The sequence below is a fragment of the Pteronotus mesoamericanus genome, unplaced genomic scaffold (assembly GCF_021234165.1).
Source record: "Pteronotus mesoamericanus isolate MK-2021 breed Mesoamerican mustached bat unplaced genomic scaffold, CSHL_Meso_final contig_169, whole genome shotgun sequence".
NCBI lineage: Eukaryota > Metazoa > Chordata > Mammalia > Chiroptera > Mormoopidae > Pteronotus > Pteronotus mesoamericanus.
Window position 1 is genome coordinate 3,476,119 of NW_026555068.1, and position 20,379 is coordinate 3,496,497.

General features: G+C 43.6%; 1 protein-coding gene across 2 annotated transcripts in view; it reads left to right on the forward strand.

Moving 5' to 3' along the window:
- The first annotated feature begins 19,561 nt into the window (after nt 1-19,561).
- The window catches only part of SH2D4A (SH2 domain containing 4A), a 51,014-nt gene continuing 50,196 nt past the window's right edge, over nt 19,562-20,379 (forward strand). For both annotated transcript variants that reach the window (XM_054565924.1, XM_054565926.1), the window contains exon 1: nt 19,562-19,645. The gene's annotated coding sequence lies outside the window, so the exon portion shown is untranslated. The remainder of the gene's footprint in view (nt 19,646-20,379) is intronic.

The window sequence follows — 20,379 nt, forward strand, 5'->3', positions numbered from 1 at the left end:
GTCTGAGCTGGCTCTCTGGTCCTTCCGGAGAATCTCAGAACTACAAAATAACTTTTAACAAACGTGGCATTTAACCGGTGGATTGGATGCTGCTGTTTGTAACAAAGCACCTTGACTAATACACTCAGCATGTCTAAAACCATCGATTTTCCCAAGAGAAGATTGAGAGGCGAGGGCCTGAAGAGTCAGACAGTGGTTCAGAGGCGTTGATGAAACACCTGGAGAAGAAGCTGATTCAAGACTTGCAGAGGAATTGATGGGAAGCCTGAGGGTCTGGCTAATGTTCGGGCCATGGGTCATGGTAGCCCTTATCCTCATTTACTGGCTCATTTTATTTCTCCAGAAGAAGAGGGGAGAGAGTAAGGCAACTGAAAGCCTGGGGAGAGAAGGAAAGGGCAGAAGGTGGCTGATAAACCAATTGGATTGGGGGAATTAAGGGAATTAAAGTTCCTTTGAGCTAAAAGAGCAGCATACAGTGAGGCCATGAGAACACTGGGAGAATAGTAGGTTGTGGCCAGAAGTTGCAAGGTTCCAATATTAGACTTTAGAGCCAGAGAAGAGCCAGGTCATGGATTGACGCAAAGGAGCAGAGGATGTCTCTGGAATGAAAGAGACCCAGGAATGTGTGAGCTATGTGGCAGAACGGGTTATCTACCTCTGTAGAAAGACAAATTTCCCGGGATAGTGGCAGGATTTGAAGTGAAGAGAAACACTTTGTATCATGTCTCAGGCTTTGTGTGAAGTACTTAGATGCTGTGTAGGTGACCTTGGTCAAAGGGATGAAATAGTATAGCCCAATGGAACAGTCTAAAACTGTGGAATGAGCTTTAATACAAGAAATGTCGTGGACTGGAAATAGCATGGGGGAGGGGGTGAAAATATTTAGAAAGGAGACACAGCCAGAACTAAGGATTATGAAACTGGGAAAAGCTGACACAAGTGCAACCATTTTTAAATGGAGCCAGAGCAGCCACTGCAGGAGAACTGCGTGCACGTCTTGCCCCCTGAACCTTTGGAAAGTTCCAACTGGGAAAAGTAAGCTTAGGAGTGGGCCACAGCAACAAAGTAACATTGTCTTACAAACGATTATAGGCACTCTTTCTGAAGATAGAATCAGTATTCCACTTGTTAGCATCAATGGAAATGTCTTTCTCCTATTTAGGTAATCATTTCCCTTTCTTTTCTTATAAAGCCCTGTGCTTTTACCCTGTAATTGGGACACCATTTGGGTTTCTGCCCAAATCTGTGCCCCTGAATTGCATTTCTGTGATTGCAAATAAATCCTTGTTGCCTCCCACTTTGGTCTTGTATTTTTAGGTTAACAAAACCCAGTGTAGCCATAAATAATGAAATGGAACAAGAAAGGGCGGAGGTGGTGGTAAGGTTCTGGTTGTCCTGCATTTGGTAACTGATAGTACCAGAAAAGATGAGATGCATGGTGAGTAATAACTGATTTCAAATTTCAAATATCCTAATTTTGTCCAAAGTATTTCTAGGACCAGCACTAACCAAGCCACGCCTGAGACCACACAACACCCCTTCATATATTTGAAGATGTTCCCACGTCCCTCAAGCCTTCTTTGCTCAGGCCAACCATCCCCAATCCTTTAACTATCCTTCCCTTAACCTAGCCACTCCTCCCTGGAAAAACTGCTCCTGGGTTGTGATCGATGTCACCTTAAAATGTGGTGAACAAAAATCAAACCAAGTATTGACGGAGGGAAAATATGGTGCCACCATGTCAGCTTCCCCTCCCACAGACCGAGATTGCTGCACGGAGCCAGAACGAAGACCCCGGCTCGCATCTCCTGTGATGTCCCCCTTCTTCTCTCCATTTCCTTCAAGTGTATTGGCGCCTGAACAATAACTTGCTTATTGATGACAGGTGAGAACAACATGAGTGGTGACAATGATGACGATGATGATGATGATGGTGATGATGATGAAGCTCAAAGCAACCCATGGGTGACAAATACCATACAGAATTTACATTAGCATTCATGAGGTAGGTCATGAATATTCAGGTTTTGTTTGTTTATTTAACCTGAATCTTACACATAAAACAAGGAACATGTGATTTCTCAGGGACCTGTTATCCCAATGCCCAAGTCACTTCCGGGTTTAAATCAGGTCGGGCGAGCTGAGGACATTAATGTGGCTTCCTCAAAGTGCCTAACTTATCTCCACATAGCAGCTTACATACTGGAAAATCCTGATTTGTGCAAAAGGCACAACTGAAAGAAGTACTCAATGTCCTGCTCCCATGTGGCACTCTAGTGTTTATTAAATTATACCCTTGGGCTTAAAGAAAAAATCTACTAAAAATCGACTTTTTTTAATTGTTCAAATACATTTGTCTCCATTTTCCAGCAACCACTTTCCCCTGCCTCCCCACCCCCACCTCCTGCTCTCAATCCTTCCCCACTTGGGCTTTGTCCATGGGTCCTTCATATATGTTCCTTGATTGGACCCTTCCTCCTCTTTTCCCCGTTACCCCCCTCCCACCTTCCCTCCTGTTATTGTCAGTTATTTTTCTTTCAATGTTACTGGTTATAGTTTTCTTGCTTGTTTGTTTTGTTGATTGCATTCCACTTATAGGTGAGATCATATGGTATTTGTCTTTCACCCCCTGACTTAGTTCACTGCGTATAATGCTCTCTAGTTCCATCCATGCTGTCACGAAGGGTAGTAGCTCGTCCTTCCTTCCTTCCTTCCTTCCTTCCTTCCTTCCTTCCTTCCTTCCTTCCTTCCTTCCTTCTGCATAGTATTCCATTTTGTAAGTGTGCCATAGTTTTCAAATCCACTCATTTACTGATGGGCACTTAGGTTGCTTCCAGCACTTGGCTATTATGAATTGTGCTACTATAAACATTGGGGTGCATAGGTTCTTTTGAATTGGTGTTTTGGGATTCTTAGGGTATAATCACAGCAGTGGAATTGCTGGATCAAAAGACAGTTCCATTTTTAGCTTTTTGAGGAAATTTCAAACTGTTTTCCACAGTGGCTACACCAGTCTGCATTCCCACCAACAGTGGACTGGGGTTCCATTTTCTACACAGCCTCGCCAGCACATGTTGTTTGTTGATTTCTTTATGGTGACTATTCTGACTGGTGTGATGTGGCACCTCACTGTGGTTTCAATTTGCATTTCTCTGATGGCTAGTGATGCCAATCATCCTTCCATATGTCTCTAGGCCCTGTGTATGTCCTCCTTGGAGGAGTGTCTGTTCATGTCCTTTGCCCATTTTTTAATTGGATTGTTTGTCTTCCTGGAGTGGAGTCATATGAGTTCTTTACATATTTTGGAGATCAAACCTTTGTCCGAGGTATCATTGGCAAATATATTTTCCCATACGGTTGGTTCCCTTTTCATTTTGCTGATGATTTCTTTAGCCGTGCAGAAGCTTCTTATTTTGATGAAGTCCCATTTGTTTATTCTTTCCTTTATGTCCCTTGCTCTAGGGGACATATCGGTGGAAATTTTGCTGCGTGGAATACCTGAGAGTTTCTTGCCTATATTCTCCGCTAGGACTTTTGTTGTGTCGCAACTTGTATTTAAGTTTTTTACCTATCTTGGTTTATTTTTGTGTATGGTGTAAGTTGGTGGTCAAATTTCAATTTTTTGCATGTAGCTGTCCAGCTCTCCCAACACCATTTGTTGAAGAGGCTATTTTTACTCCATTTTAAGCTTCTGCCTCCTTTGGAGAATATTAATTGACCATAGAGACATGGGTTTATTTGTGGGCTCTCTATTTTGTTCCATTGATCTATGTGTCTGTTCTTATGCCAGCACCAAACTGTTTTGATTACAGTGACCTTGTAATATAGTTTGATGTCAGGTATTGTGATCCCTCCTACTTTGTTCTTCTTTCTCAGAATTGCCGCAGCTATTTGGGGCCGTTTATGGTTCTGTATAATTTTTTTAAATGTTTGTTCTATATCTATGAAATACATCATTGGTATTTTAATAGGGATTTCATTGAATCTATAAATATTGCTTTGGGTAGTATGGGAATTTTGATGATGTTAATTCTTCCAATCCACAAACATAGAATATGCTTCCATTTATTTGTGGCTTCCTTAATTTCTTTCTTCAATGTTGTATAGTTTTCTGAGTACAGATCTTTTACCTCCTTGGTTAAGTTTATTCTTAGGTACTGTATTTTTCTTGTAGTTATAGCAAATGGGATTTTTTCCTGATTTCTGATTCTGATATTTCATTGTTGGTATACCAAAATGCCTTCAATTTCTGAATATTGACTTTGTTACCAGCTATGTGGCCAAATTCACTTATTAGGTTGAGTAGTTTTTTGGTGGAGTCTACAGGGTTTTCTATATACACTACCATGTCATCTGCAAACAATGACAGTTTTACTTCCTCCTTTCCAATGTGGATATCTTTGATTTCTTTTTCTTGTCTGGTCACTGTGGCTAGGACTTCCAATACTATGGTGAATAGAAGTGAAAGCAGGCAACCTTGTCTTGTTCCCGATCTTAGTGGGAAAGCTTTTAATTTCTGCCTGTTGAGTATGATGTTGGCTGTAGGTTTTTCATGTATGGCCTTTATTATGTTGAGGTATGCTCCCTCTACTCCCACTTTGCTGAGTGTTTTTATTATAAACGGATGTTGTACCTTATCAAATGCTTTTTTAGCATGTATTGATATGATCATGTGGTTTTTGTCTTTCCTTTTGCTTATGTGATGTGCTACATCTATTGATTTGCAAATATTGAACCATCCTCGCATCCTGGGATGAATCCCACTTGATCGTGCTGGATGGTCTTTCTAATATATTGCTGGATGCAGTTTGCCAATATTTTATTGAGGGTTTTAGCATCTATGTTCATCAGAGATATTGGCCTGCAGTTTTCTTTCTTTGTCATGTCTTTATCTGGTTTTGGGATTAGGATGATGCTGGCCTCATAAAAAGAGTTTGGGAGTCTTCCCTTTTCCTGGATTTTTTGGAATAGTCTGAGAAGGACAGGGGTTAGCTCTTCCTTAAATGTTTTGTAAAAGTCTCCTGTGAAAACGTCCTTTCCAGGGCTTTTGCATGCCAGGAGTTTTTTAATTACTGCTTCAATATCCCCAGCTGTTATCAGTCTTTTCAGGCTTTCTGCTTCTTCTTCTTCATTTAGTGTTGGAAGGTTATATTTTTCTATAAATTTGTCCATTTCATCAAGGTTTTCAAATTTCTTGGCATATAATTGTTCATAGTAATTTCTTGGAATCCTTTGTATTTCTGTGGTATAAGTTGTTATTTCTCCTCTTTCATTTCTGATATTATTTATTTGGGTCCTCTCCCTTTTTTTCTCGATGAGTCTGCTTAAAGGCTTGTCAATTTTGTTTCTCTTTTCAAAGAACCAGCTCCTGGACTGGGTGATCCTTTGAAATGTTCTTTTAGTCTCTATGTCATTCAGTTCCGCTCCGATCTTGATTATTTCCTTCCTTCTACTTGCTCTGAGATTTACTTGTTGTTGTTTCTCCAGTTCTTGAAGTTGTAGTGTTGGGTCACTTACTTGAAATGTTTCTACCTTTTTTAGGTAGGCCTGCATTGCTATGAACTTCTCTCTCAGGACTGCCTTCACTGTGTCCCATAAGCTTAATGTGTTCATCGTCAGTTGTTTCCAGAAATTTTTTTATTTTTTCTTTGATCTCATTATTGACCCATTCATTGTTTAATAGCATGTTATTCTGTCTCCATGAGTTTAAATGTTTTTGAGTTTTTTCCTTGAGATTGGTTTCTAGTTTCAAGCCCCTGTAGTCCGAGAAAATGCTTGTTATGATTTGAATTTTCTTGAAATTGTTGAGGCTTGTTTTGTGTCCTATCATGTGGTTTATCTTTGAAAATGTTCCAGATGCATTTGAAAAGAATGCATATTTTGCTTCTTTGGGATGAAAGGTTCCATATACATCATTTAAGTCCATTTGATCTAATGCGTCATTCAATTCCACAATATCCTTGTTGATATTTTGTTTGATCCATCCATTGTTGACAGTGGGGTGTTAAAATCCCCTGCTGTCAGTGTGTTGCTGTTTATATCCTTCTTGAAGCCCCCCAAGATTTTCCTTATATATTTGAGTGCTCCTATATTGGGTGCATATAGGTTTACAATGTTTATGTCTTTGATGGATTTTTCCTTTGAGTATTATGCAGTGTCCTCCTGGGTCTCTTTTTATGGCTTTTATTTTGAAATCTGTTTTGTCTGATGTAAGAATTGCTACCCCAGCTTTTTTTCCCTGTCCATTTGCTTGGAATATTTTTTTCCATCCCTTTATTTTCAGTCTGTGTAGTCCCTTTGGTCTGAGGTGTGGCTCTTGTAGGCAGCATATGTGCAGGACATGTTTTCCTATCCATTCAGCTGCCCTATGTCTTTTGATTGGAGCATTTAATCCATTTACATTTAAAGTTATTATTGATAGGTACTTATTCATTTTTCCCTTTGTTCCTGTGTTTCTCTCTCACTCTTTTTCTTCATCTTCTTAAGCAGTCCCTTTAGCATATTTTGCAGAGCTGGTTTGATGGATGTGTATTTTAGCTTTCTTTTGTCTGAGAACTTCCTTATTTCACCTTCCATTTTAATTGAGAGCCTTTCTGGGTAGGATAGTCTTAGTTGTAGGCTTTTGCTTTTCATTACTTGGAATATTTCTTGCCATTTCCTTTTGGCTTGTAGTGTTTCTGTTGAGAAGTCAGCTGCTAGCCATATCGGGGTTCCCTTGTATGTTACTACCTGTTTCTCCCTTGCTACCTTTGAGATTCTCTCTTTGATATTTGGCATTTTAATTATGATGTGTCTTGGAGTGGGCCCCATTGGGTTCCTCTTGAATGGGACCCTCTGTGCTTCCTGGACTTGTGCAACTTTTTCTCTCCTCCGATTAGGGAAGTTTTCCATCATTACTTTTTCAAACAGGTTCTCTATCCATTCCTCCTCATCTTTTCCTGGTATCCCTATTATATGAGTATTATTACATTTCGGGTTTTCCTGCATGTCCCTAAACACCTCTTTGTTCTTTTTGAGTCTTTTTTTCATTTTCTTGCGCTTTCTGGGAACTTTTTTCTACCTTGTCCTCCAGCTCACTGATACCATCATCTGTTTAATCTAGCCTGCTTTTGATTCCTTTTACTGTGTTCTTCAATTCAGAAATTGTATTCTTCATTTTTTCTTGCCTCTTATTGATAGTTTATATGTCCTTTTTCATGCTGATATAGTTTGCAGTAAGTTCCTCGTAGTTTCCCTGTAATTCTCTCTGAGCTCACTGAGCTCATCGCTTCCTTAGAACCATTGTTTTGGACTCAGTATCTGATAGGTTACTTGCCTCTATTTCATTTAGTTCTCTTTGTGGTAATTCCTCCTTTCCCTTCAATTGAGGGGTGTTTCTTTGTTTTCCCGTTATTTGTGAGACTCCTCTTTTTTTGCTTCTGCTTCTTAAATTTATCTCTCTTGACTTCCTGACTTTGTGGTGTGAACTTCTATGGTAGGAGACCCCTGTTTATTCTTTCTGGATCTGCCTGTGATGATGACAGATGCTGACCCTGTCTGACCTTAGGCACACTGTTCAAGACTTCCAGAAATCTACTGTCTGTGGCTGTCTCCTTCAGTTGTTAATCTAGTCACTCTTCACTCAGCAGTCAGGCTTAGGCACCACAGGGTGGGGAAGAATCTCTCCTGGGGGCAGGGTTATTGTGTCTCTTATGCTGCTGCCACTCAGGGGAGTGGTCTGCCTGAGCCAGGTGGCTGCTGCTGTATGGGGAGGAGTCAGCACTGGGATCCCACCGGCCGCTCCCTCAGTTCTCTCCCCAAAGCCTCTGTCTCCAGTCTCTCCTTAAGTGTCTCTAGATCATGCTGTGCCCTCTTTCACCAGGATCTACTATCTGTGGCGGCCACTCGGCACTCAGCCATCAGGCTTAGTCACCACCAGTTGGGGCCGAGTTCCTCCTGGGGGCAGGGCTACTGTGTCCTCTCATGCTGCTGCCACTCAGGGGAGTGGTCTGCCTGAGCAAGATGGCTGCTGCCATATGGGGGATGAGTCAGCACCAGGATCTCACTGGCTATTCCCTCAGTTCTGTCCCCAAAGCCTCCATCCCCAGTCTCTCCTCAGGCATCTCTAGCCCACTCTTTTCCTGCCTTTGCCGGACCCCAGGGTAAGTGGCTGCAAATAAAAAATTATGTGTTGGCCCTTTAAATGACTCTTTGCATCTCCAGCTACCTGTCTCTGGCAGAGAGCAATCCTACCGCTTTTTGCAGCTAGCTGTTATCTGTGTACTTTTTGGGCTCTGGTGCTGAAGGGTGGAGATCTCTGCTTATGGTTTAGACCCCACTCCTCTCAGGGGAATCCAACTGCCCATTTAAATATCCCTCTGGCACTGACACCCATGGGCACCCAGCTTGTCTTCTCAAGTCTCCACCACACTCCTTACCAGTCAGGTTGTGTTAAAGTTGATTCTACTGTCTGTCCAAGGTTATAAGGCTCCTCTCTCACTACTGTTCTGTTGTTTGTTCTAGGTGATTTCTCCACAATTTAGTTATAATTCCATATTGGTCCTGGGAGGAGGTCAGTGTGACTTCCATTCACTCCTCCACCATCTTGCTCTCCCCTAAAAATACACTTTGAATTCACTTATAGTTACAAGTTGAGGTTTGTTTGATGTGTAATCATCACCTCTTTTCTAAAAAACCACCCATGTTACTATATATCAGAATTTAGTCTCATAGAATACCAGATAAAACAAGATAAACTGAAGTTAATAATAAGTGGAAACATAGTTTTGGGAATGTAACTCCACTGCTGCAAGATCTGATTTGAGTCCATTCCTCTTTAGTGTCTGTATTAGTTAATGTCAAATAAAATGAAAAGAAAATCAATGAGAAATTCTAAAGGTGGGGGGGGGGGTCATTCATAGCTTTGGAAAGTAAAGGAAATATTAAATAAGCTAATTATAAACATTAAACATAACATGAAGTGTTAGCTGGAAAGCTGTCAAATCTATGATTTAAAACATATCCACAGGGGATGAAGAGAAAGGTTGTTTGCGCAAAAATCATTAGATTGAGATCTGAATTCTAGCCTTTAATACTCTTTAAGTTAGGAAGGGTAAGCCATTGTCTCTCTTGGAAGGAAGGGAGGAAAGAAAGGAGTGAAAGAGGGAGGGAGGAGGGAGGGATGGAGGAAGGAGAGAGAGGGAAAGAAAGGAAGGAAGGAAGGAAGGAAGGAAGGAAGGAAGGAAGGAAGGAAGGAAGGAAGGAAGGAAGGAAGGAAGAAAGAAAGAAAGAAAGAAAGAAAGAAAGAAAGAAAGAAAGAAAGAAAGAAAGAAAGAAAGAAAGAAAGAAAGAAAGAAAGAAAGAGAGAGGGAGGGAGGGAGGGAGGGAGGGAGGGAGGGAGGGAGGGAGGGAGGAAGGAATGGAGAAAGAAAAAAGAAAGGTCCTTGTAAGAAGTACCATAGTGGTCTGTTCTAATTTGAGTTGTCCAGACACTCCACATGAGATATCTGCAGAAACAAGCCACGCCAGGTCACAGAGAAATAAATCCTTATACAAATCTGAGCTTCCTTGGGCACAGTGTTCATATTCTAGAGAGTTTTATATTAGACTGTGTGGTAGATCGTTACACTAATGGTTCCCAATGAGTCACACCTTCCAATATTCACATAATTGTGTAGCCCCCCCTACTTTGACTCTGGGCTCAGCCACGTGGTTTACTTCAACCATCAGAACATGAGCACAGGTGTAGCAACACATCAAGACTTGTCCTCTTGGGATGCTGCTACTGCTATGTGGTCTAGACAACTTTAGAGTGGAAGGCCACATGCATGGAGAAGCCCAGCTATTCCAGCCCGTCCCAGGTTCCATCTGACCCACAGGAATGAGTGGCAAGACCAGCAGAATAACCATCTAGCTGACCCATAGACTCATGAGAAATATTAAAGTGTTATTGTTTAATGTCTTTAAGTTTTGGGGTATTTATTATGCAGCAAAAGATAACTGATACAAATGGGAAAGATCAGACCAGAGGACTAAAAATTTCTAATTAAGAAAATATTCCTAAAATCCTAGAGCCATAAAATCCTATTATGTTTCTAGCTTCACTGATAACACTGACTGCCTCTATGACTGTCCCATGAATTTCTACCATTTCCTTACCAATAATTATAGGAAGAAGGAATATTATCATAATCATTAGAGCTTGCCGTACATAGGATGCAGGTCCCTGCGAGGTGATATAATGTGTCTTCTCCTGAATGCTCTCGGCTATGTCTGGTACTTTCACCCCTTTGTTAAAATGATTTCTATGGTTTTTACTTATAACATTTCCCCCTTTTAGATAATATGTTTAGTGCCATCAAGAACTGTTTCTTTTTGTTACCCCCTCCCCCTGCAATAACAAGCATTTATTACATGTTTGATAAACAAGCAATCATTCATTTCCCTTTCACTTCAACAATGGAAACCACACACCTGTAGATTTTAAGCATGTTATTTCAGTAGCAAGAGGAGGAAAAACAGGAAGAAAGAGGAGAGCCACATGTGGCTTCTCTTCTTAACTCAAATATGCTAGAAGTAGCTCCCTTAATTCTATGTTTTTTGTTTGACCAACAAAAATTTTATGATAAAAATATATCATTCTTATGAAATATTATGAGGAATTTAATAAAACAGAATTCCATTTCAACTACAATATCTTCAAGTGGGATCAAGATGAACACTTAAAAAACAAATATTCTCACAACCACAGAAAGCCACCGAGGGAGTGCTCCAGTATTTGCCTTGACTTGCCTATCAGACACCCACCTTTGTGCAGTTAGTCCTTCATCAGGCATGAGGGGGATGTAAAATAAATAAAATGCACAAGTCGATCTGAAGGAATCTATGATCTACTTGGAGAACAAAGAACAAAGAAACTGTTGAATTATAATTTGGGATGACACTATGAAAATTGTAAGACCAATCAGGTAAATAATAATCCTTCTGTGTCAGGGTTCTAGAAATGCTATGTATTTCCAAACAATAGTTACTTAGGGTGTGTCACTCACATTCTAGGGATAAAGGATTTATATCGTTGCATATAATGAATGATAATTTAAAAATTAATAAAACTTCAAGAGAACATAAAAATAGAGGCATATTATTCTGTGGCGAGATAATAGTGTAAATCCCCATGAGGCTCTCCAGTTCTTCTGCACAGAACAGCATCTCATTTTAGTACACTCAAGCTACACGAGCCATTCCTGAGGCTGAGATAATTCCACAAAGCACACTGATTATTTCTTAGGTTACAAAGCTACTTGACCTTAATTTTAAAAAATAAGCTTACCCACACTATTCAGGCAGGCACCGATTCTCTCTGGGCAAGCCTGAATTTAGATTCATTTATTTCTTCAACAAACATGCATTAAGTACCTATTCTGTATCAGGCATTGGGCTAGGCTCTGGGGATACACACATAACGAGACAAAGTTCCAGCCTTCCTATGCAAGGAGGAGCAGCGACAGAGTGCCAGAGGGAAGAGGCTTGATCTGGATGTCATAACTCCCAAGGCCCAGCCCTAGTCCCACCACTGCCCAAACTATTGCGTAAATTAAGCAAAGGTCCTCACTTGTCAGTTAAGATCAAAACACCTGCCTCGCCAAATATGTTGTGAAGGCTGAATGAAACGATAGCTTAAAAATGCTCTGAAATGTTCATCTGTACAGATCTACAGTGTCATGATCACTTACAGCACATTCAGAAAACTAGACACTATTTCTATCCGACCATTCAGTGGTATCTCTTTAGTGACATACACTATTTTCACGGAGTCTAACTGGGAAACGGTATTTTTTTAAAAACATTAAGATTAGAGTCTTTTGTTCCTAGCCTTTTTACTTAGCCAATTTAGAAGGGCTGTTCACCATGTAGCAAAACTAACCGTAAAATGTAAGCTTTTAAGCCAGTATTGACCAGAGAAATTCCTCCTCTTTCATTTCAAAATCAGTTTCCGGACACCAGGTACATTTTTCCTCTCATGTGAACCACTTTCCTATAGGAAAGGGGTGTGGATTCGAGGCTTCAGAGGAAAGTAAAGCTCATTTAAGAAAGCAACTGGGTTATGTATTCATTTTAAAAGTCACCTCCAATCCTGACCAGAGTAGCTCAGTTGATTGGACGTCTTCTTGCAAAATGAAAGGTCACCAGTTCAATTCCCGGTTGGGCCACATGCCTGGGTTGCAGCCCCGTCCCTGGTTGGGGCATGTGCAAGAGGCAATGGATCATCCTATTTCTCTCCCTCTTTTTCTCCCTCTCTTCTCCTCTCTCTAAAAATAAATAAATGAAGTCTTTTAAACAAATAACTAAATAAAAATCACCTCCATTTTCATTATTCTTCTGGTATTGATCGCTCTGTTCCATCTGATTCCCCCACTTCTTCTACTTATGCTTCCCCTTTTGGTTAGAATTTGACCTAAGGAAACATTCAGAACTGATTGCTTGTTCTGTCAATACCTGCTTATTATACTTAAGAGGATCACAGCCTCAGCCTTTCTCCAGAGAAGGATTGAAAGCTTCATGTGGTCCCTGCAGGTCATCTACAGTGAGCCCAGTGCTGTGAGTAAACTGGAGCAGAGCCCTGTACACACCACAGCTGGCCTCAAACTAGCACAGCTGTTCACCAAGAGACAGAGGAGCTTCACATTAGGAGAGGAATGCAGGTTGCCTTCTCTCTTCCTCCTGGATTCAGTCAGGCAAGTGATCTAGTTCATTTAATGGAGTATAATAGCTGTGAGGATTATGGGTCAGAAACTCTTTGTTTTAATTCTGGATATGCCACTAACGAGCTCTGTGATGGTTAAGCTTGCTCCCCTGACCCCTTTTTTTCAGCTGCAAGTGAGGTCCAAATAATGTTCAGATTCCTTCTAAATATTGTGTGATTTACTGCCTTTTAATGAGGACTTCTAAACATGCAGAATTCATTCCCAATGAGGGGCAAGTAGGAAGGGCTATATAGATTCTAAATGGATATCAACTTTTTTCTCCAAAGGGTCTCTACCCTCATTCATATTTCTCTATTGGTATAGCATGATCTGTCACTTATTGGCCATAACCTTCACTATACCTGATGCTATACAAATTTCTCTGTCATTGAAATACTAAAATGCCAATAAACCAACTCTCTGTCTCAAACTTAATAACATGTGCTGTTGAGGTCATAGATTGGCTCTTATTTAAACATACACTTAGAGGAAGAGATAAAGTGTCTTCCTTTGCCCAAGGGCAGAATGAACTTCAACTTCAGTTAGAGACAATCTTCAGGCAAACAGAATACAACTGAGGGAAATGGTTCAGTGGGGAGAAGAGGAGTTCTAGGGAGCAGAAATAAAGCCACCTCCAGGAAAGACAAGGAAGTGACTGAGAACACCTGGGACCATGGAGTGTGGGTAAGGAGTCTTTGGTCCAGAAAGGGGAGTGCTTTCCTCACCTAAAAGACCAGAGGCAGCAACTGGGTTTCATAACCAGGTAACAGTAAAAGGAATGAAATGAGCAAGTCTTAGGTATATGGGGCAGCCATGGTGAGCCAGACACTGTTATCTCGTGCATTGCATTTAATTCCCACCCCATTAAATGATACGCTGAATTTGGTGGATCATCCATCCCCAAACAAGATTATGGGACTTACTTCAAGACTAAAACCAAAAGGGTGAACATCTAGCTTCATGTTTATTTTAGTAAAGTCTAGGGGCTACTGTTACTACACCTTCAAAATCTCCCATAACCAGTTAATTTTGTTTCCACATATTTTAGTGGTTCCTAATCTTGGCCACACATTAGAACCTCCTGGGACGCTCTGAAAAAAATGGTGATGTCTGTGCTCTGTCCTATCCCAATCAAATAAGAACCCCTTGAAGGGAAGAGACAAAGGGCCAAACATTACATCTCCCTAGGCTATTGTCACATGTGCTTGAGAACCACTTCTATGCTCTCTGGCAGTAAGCCCTCATAAAACTGAAATGAATTTGTGTACCTTTTGCAAAGATCGCACACCAGAGAGAAGTTAGGAAATCAAAACCTGCTTCTGAATCTGGTCTAAGGGAGGGATGAGACCTTGGTTTTATTAGCCCTGGGAGATGTACTTGAAGCTGCCCAGGAAAAACCCAAGGAAAGCCAGCACACTAGCAAGAGCTTGCCTCCGCTCTTGTTCTGGCCTTAAGGTCAGGCAGGCGCATTGGTCACCACAAGCCCTTCACAGATGCCCCTTATCACTCGGGGCAGAAGTTATTCTGTTCCGTACACTAGCCTCAGGTCAGTGGTTCCTTGGGCCACAGGCTGCTTCCAGCTGTGTTATAGAAACTCAAAAAGGAAAAATGTCTTTTCAGAAACAAGTCCATAAAGGTAATTCAAGGAAAAACATTAAAAATCAGAGTAATCTAATTAATTAAAAAGGTCAACAATTTAGCTTGATATTTCTAAAGATAAAAACAATAAAGCCCACCTATATTCATAAACCAATGAAAATGGTTCATAATCAAATCTGTTGAAAGCTGAAAATACAGAAGACCTTCAGTAATTTTTTTATGGTTGATGACTGAGAGGTATTTTGAAATTTGATCAATTTTTTAATAAAGTTGAATGTGTAGTCTTTTTCTTTCACATTTACTTCATATTCACTGTGGGACAAAGGTATAACTTACTTCTTTAAAAATTAAAAAAAGTGGTTGCAGATGATAAAGCATGACAGGGAAAATATTATTGTTTATCCTATTTTTTCCCTAAAGAAAAAATCAGAAGGTAACTTCCGCTTTCTGGGGAACTCAAACACAGGCTGACCTCACGTTAGTGGGCAGTGGCTCCTCTAGTCTTTCTGGCAGCAGTGGGGCTGCGGTGCCACATAGCCCCGGGGGGCCTTACGGTTCATCGGCTCTGCTTAGCACCCCTCCAACAGGCAGCGCCATGGCTGGTAGCTGTACACCCAGCCCATTCCTTCCAAAAGGAATTCCAGAGAGCATGTCAATTAAAATGTGGACTCTCTGTTTCCTGGCGTCCATCGCTGGAAATAAATGACCAATTTAAAAAATTAGTATATACAATAATAAATGGATATTAGCTTTTCCCTTGGAATGCTGGCCCTGGGTGGGCACTGGGGCGCCCCTGAACAACTCACCTGGTGACAGCCCTCATGCATGTACCAACTCGCCAGTGGCCAGCCAGCAGTAGGTGCTCAGCTGGTGACCCGGACCTCACATTCGATCAGGAGTGTTGCCAGCTCATGAAGACCACAGCCCTCCCCACACGCGCCCTAGATCATGGGTGGGAAGTGTTTCCTGCTGAGAACCCTGGCCCACAGGGAGGGAAGCAGTAATCGAGAGCCTCATAAATAAGTAACAGAGCTGCTTGATTTTTTTTTAAGCAATAGAAAACATTTTGTCTACTTCTAAAATGGGGAAGAAATATATTTTTGGTTCTAGATTATGCCAATTGATAGAGGAAACCCCAGGAGATGGGAGAGAGGAAAGAAAAAGGGGAAGGTGGTAGAGGAGAGGGGAGACAAAGTAAAGAGGATGGAGAAAGAACTACAGAAATTAAGAGGAGGAGAAGAAGGGAGATACTTACAAATACAGGAAACAGATCCATGGCAAGAAGGATGGAAAGAAGACAAACAGAGAAAAGGAAGGAGACACTGGGTTCCGAGTTGAGTGAACGATTGTACTATGTGTATACAGCCTGCATTTATTCGGGCTGTTAACATCCATTCAACTGACATGCACTGCATACCTATCGTGTGCCTGGGTGTTGGGTAGGACTCAAATTTGCATAGGATAGTTCTTGCTGTCATAACACTTACGCTTTCAAAGAGGTAGAAAACATACACACAGCTACCGTGCAAGGCAGAGCTGCAGCGAAGTGGCAGCAGGGGCCCTGGCTCTCTGCCATCCCCCAGTGTCACCACAGGGCCTGGCACCTAACAGGTGTTCATTAAATGGTTCTTGATGTGTTAAATGCTAACTTGTGATACATACATAAACATGAAGAGGCATGGACTCTTTCCTGCTGGGACGGAGGGTAGGCAAGAAGTGTTCCCTAAAGATTGGTGTTGGAAGGTGGGATTTTCATGAGCCAAGCTTTGGGACAAGACATTTTAGACAAACCCCGCAGTGTGACAATAAAGAGCCTGTGTAGGTTTTGAGCCTGAAAATGCCAGATTATCTGAATGTAGGGTTTGTATTAAGAGGATGATAAAGTTGAAAGACATTAGTGTTGGGTTGTTCTGGTTTTTGAAAGTTGGTAAGAGGTTGAGTCTTACTTTGGACAAGAAGGAAGGATGAACATCAAAGATTTTTTAGCAACCAAATGAAAGATTAGAATTAATGTTTAAAATGATGAATTTGACAACTGCATTCAGAAATGTCTGGCCTGGTGCACCCGGAGCAGAGTTTCTGCCAGCATGATCTGTAATCCCAGCTTTGACCCAATCATAGGGAGTGCTTGTTCAAAATGCAGAGAGTATATTTCTTAGCTCTGGGGTAAGGTTGAAGATCTGTGTTTAAATAAGCTACCCAGTACATGAAATTTCCTATACATAAAACTAGCTAAAACTGGCCTAGAAACAAGACCAGTGAGGAGGTGTATTTGTTATCTATCACCATGTAACATATTTTCCCCCAATTTAGTGGCTTAATACAACACAAATTTACCATCTCAGTGTAGTAGGTCTGGAATTCAAGAGTGGCTTGATTGGGTGATCTCATGAATTTGCATTGGAGCTATAAGCCAAGCTGCAGTCAGCCGAAGGTTTGACTGGGGCTGCAGAAACCATGTCCAAGTTTATTCTTTGGCTGTTGGCAGGAGCCCTCAGTTCCTCCCCACATGAGCATCTCCACAGGGCTGATCATAACATAGCAGTTGGCTTTCCTAGGAGAAAATCATCCAAGAGAGGGAGACGCACATAGACCAAGACAAGCTATAAACTCTTTTATAAACAACAAAATGTAGCCCCCCTCCCCTTATCTGTGGTTGGTCAACAGTGCTCTGAAAATATTAAGTGGTAAATTCCAGGGAAAAAAAAAACAACTCATATGTTTTCTTCTTTATTTTTTAAAAAAGGTTTTTATTTATTTATTTTTAGAGAGAGGCAAAGAGAGGGAGAGAAACATCAATGTGAGAGAGAAACACTGATTGGTTGTCTCTTGCACGCCCCCAAATAGGCACCTGGCCTACAACCCAGGCATGTGCCCTGGCTGGGAATCGAACCAGCAACCTTCCTGCTCGCAGGCTGGCACTCAATCCACTGAGTAACACCAGCCAGGGCTCTTCTTTTTTATTGAATTATTGGGGTGACATTGGTTAATAAAATCATATAGGTTTCAGGCGTAGTTCTATAATACATCATCTGTATATTGTATTATGTGTTCACCACTCCAAGTCAGGTCTCCTTCCTTTACCATTAGCCAACCTGCATAGCTGTCTCCTACCTCCCCCACCCCCTTCCCCTCTGTTAATCACCATACTGTTGCCTGTGTCTAAGCAAGTCATAAGTTTTAAATTGTGTGCCACTCTAATGAAATCTTCCCTGCTCTGCCCTGCCCTAGACATAAATCATCCCTTGTCCAGCATATGCACACTGCATACGCTACCCACTCCTTAGTCCCTTTGTAGCCATATCGGTTATCAGATCAACTGTCACGGGATTGTGGTGCTTTTGCCCAAGTAACCCTTATTTTACTTAATAATGACCCAAAGCCATTCACATAACTTTTATTACAGTATATTGTTATAATTCTTCTATTTTATGATTATTCTTATTAATCTCTTCTTGTGCCTAATTCATAAATTAAACTTTATCATAGATATGCAAAAATAGGAAAAAACATAGTATATATAGGGGTTGGTACTAACCATGGTTTTAGTCAGCCACTGATGGTCTTAGCCATGCACTTGTGGTCTTGGAATGTATCCCCCACAGCTAAGGAAACAACTACTGCACTATGAGGTGGAGATCGCGGAGGCCACCTTGGTCCCATAGGAGGCAAAATCCATAACCTAGGTGTGAAGTGATAACTTGAAATTATAGTCTGTGATGTGAAATAAGAGGAGATAATGTGTTTGAACACTTGCCACTTTCAGAAACTATTGTAAGCATTTTACATGTTTCACCTCATTTAACCCTTGCCACAAGTTAATGAGTTAGGTAGGCACTGCTACTATTCAGAGGGAGAAGCCAAAGGACGGAGAGGTCAGTAGCAACGGGCGAGTACTGTTATAAAGGACACGGAAAGAGATGGAGTGGAGAGGAGGGCCATTGGCTGTTACCAGTGTCCTATGAGATTTTTACTGGCTAACGAACCACACTTCCCAGTTCACCAACTGTTTAACCCACAAGGTGTTAGGATTTGTTGTGAGCTGGCCACAGGGACAAACGGCACTCCAGCCAAAAAACGCCCCACAGGCCGTTCATTTAATAAGCAGTGGGAACCGAACCTAAACCAGAACCCGCCCCAGAGCCTCACCTTAGGGTGCCTAGAATGGTTCCTAAATAGCTAGGGCTCCAGGGCTGAGCTCTGCCCCAAGGCTCTTTCTAACCTTGGGTATCTTGTGCAGTTTGGAGAGGCTGGAAAGGAGCCAGGTTCGTGTCTGAACAGGGCGAGTCAGGCTCCTGAATTTACTAGGCCGGCTGTGGAGAGGAGGACTGAATTCTCACTCTTTCATTACATCTTTCCCCAACAGATGCAGTCTGGGTGGGGTTCACCAAATCAAGCCGTTTTCCTCCAATTTTGGATGTTCCTCCTCAGTGGAACGCAACCTCCAATGTCTCTGTTTCTGCTCCAGTTTCCTCCAAGATTTCCTTTTCCTGTCCTCAGTCAGCTTCTCCTGTCATGCACCACCCCAACCTGTTCTGGCAGAAATTCACAAGATTCTCGACTTTAAGATTTCTTTTATGTTACTCTTCGTGTCACTGTTGTTTTCAGTCTCCATCTTTCCAGCCTTTCTCCTTCTTGAGCCAGTCCTACAAAACCACACCGGTAACTGGCGAGGGCCTGAGAGTTTTGATCATTTACTTAATGACAACAAAAGAGAGAGAGAGAGAGAGAGAGAGAGAGAGAGAGAGAGAGAGAGAGAGAAGTAAGCTCCAAGAGACACAGGAGCAGAACCGAGAGGTGAGCCGACGCGGCCCGGGGGACTCAGTGTAGTTGAGAATGGCCTGCCGGCCCCGCAGACTCCACTTTGCAAGAAACCCTGAGCTCCGGGGTGGAGAAGGGGCCGGGCCGCTGATGCAAGTTGCGCAGAGACCCGGGATGGCGGGAGGAGCCAGGAGCCATCGGGGACCGCAGGTGGACGAGGTGGTCTGGGCCTGGACCCCCGCTGCGAGGGCCAGTGGGCCCCGGGACAGCGGGCCTGGCGTGCAGGCGGCCGCCGGCCCCGCCGCCGCCCGGCCCTGGAACGTGTCCAGGAGCCCGGGCGGGGCCGCAAGCGCCCAGCCAGTCACCCCGGCATGCGGGCCGTGGGTGGGGCAGCGCGGGCGGGCCGGGGCTGAGGGACGCTGTTTGCCAACCTCTCACCGGAGTGTTTGTCCAGTCAGCCAGTGCCGCTCGCGGGTGCCTTTGCCTGTCCCTCCCTCGCTCCCTTCCCCGACAGCTTCGGCCGCCCCAACAGGACGTGGCGGGTGCGCGGGTCGCCCGGCCAGGTGAGCCCGGGGCGCTGCAGGTGGGCGCCGTGGTGGTGGGGACAGAGCCGAGCGGGGGAGGCCGGGAGAAGACGGGGCCCGGCCGTTGGCGAGGAGGGGTGGTGCGGGTCCTGGAGAGGAAGCCGGAGGGCGCCGGGCTGGGAAGGCCAGCGGCTAGGCCTGGGTGCCGCGGCCCCTCCGCCGGCCGGGCAGGCTCAGGTGCGGAGACGGGCGGCAAGCAGGGCCGCGGCGGGCGGGCGTCTGGTGTCCAGTGTCTGGTGTCCGGTGTCTCGAGCGCCGGCGGGTGAGCCGGGGACCGGGACTCACTGTCGCGCTAAGGGGGCCCTGGAGGGGCCGTGCGCAAGGCACGTGGGAGAGCCTCGGGCAGCCCTGGGGCTGCGGGCGGGGCTCCGTGTCCCTGAGGGGCGTGTGCACACAAGGCAGGCGGGTTTCCGCCGGGAAGGCGCTGGGGCAGTGGGGTGGTGGCCGCAGGGCTGGGTCTGGCTGCTCTAAGCCTCCTGGACTCCAGCCGAACAGCTCCGGCGTCCTGCCCACGCCCCGCGCTGCTCCTGTCTCCCGCGGCCCCCGACGGGCGCCCCACGCCGGTGCGGCCGCAGCCGCGGACGAGCGCACGCACATACGTGGGTAGAGCCGTGGGGACCCCTTCACCGCACACCTTCCAGGGGAGTCGGGGCAGCGGTTTCAGCGCGCCACCGCTCGGCGTGTCTTGTGGGCTCGGAGCGTGGAGGCCCGGG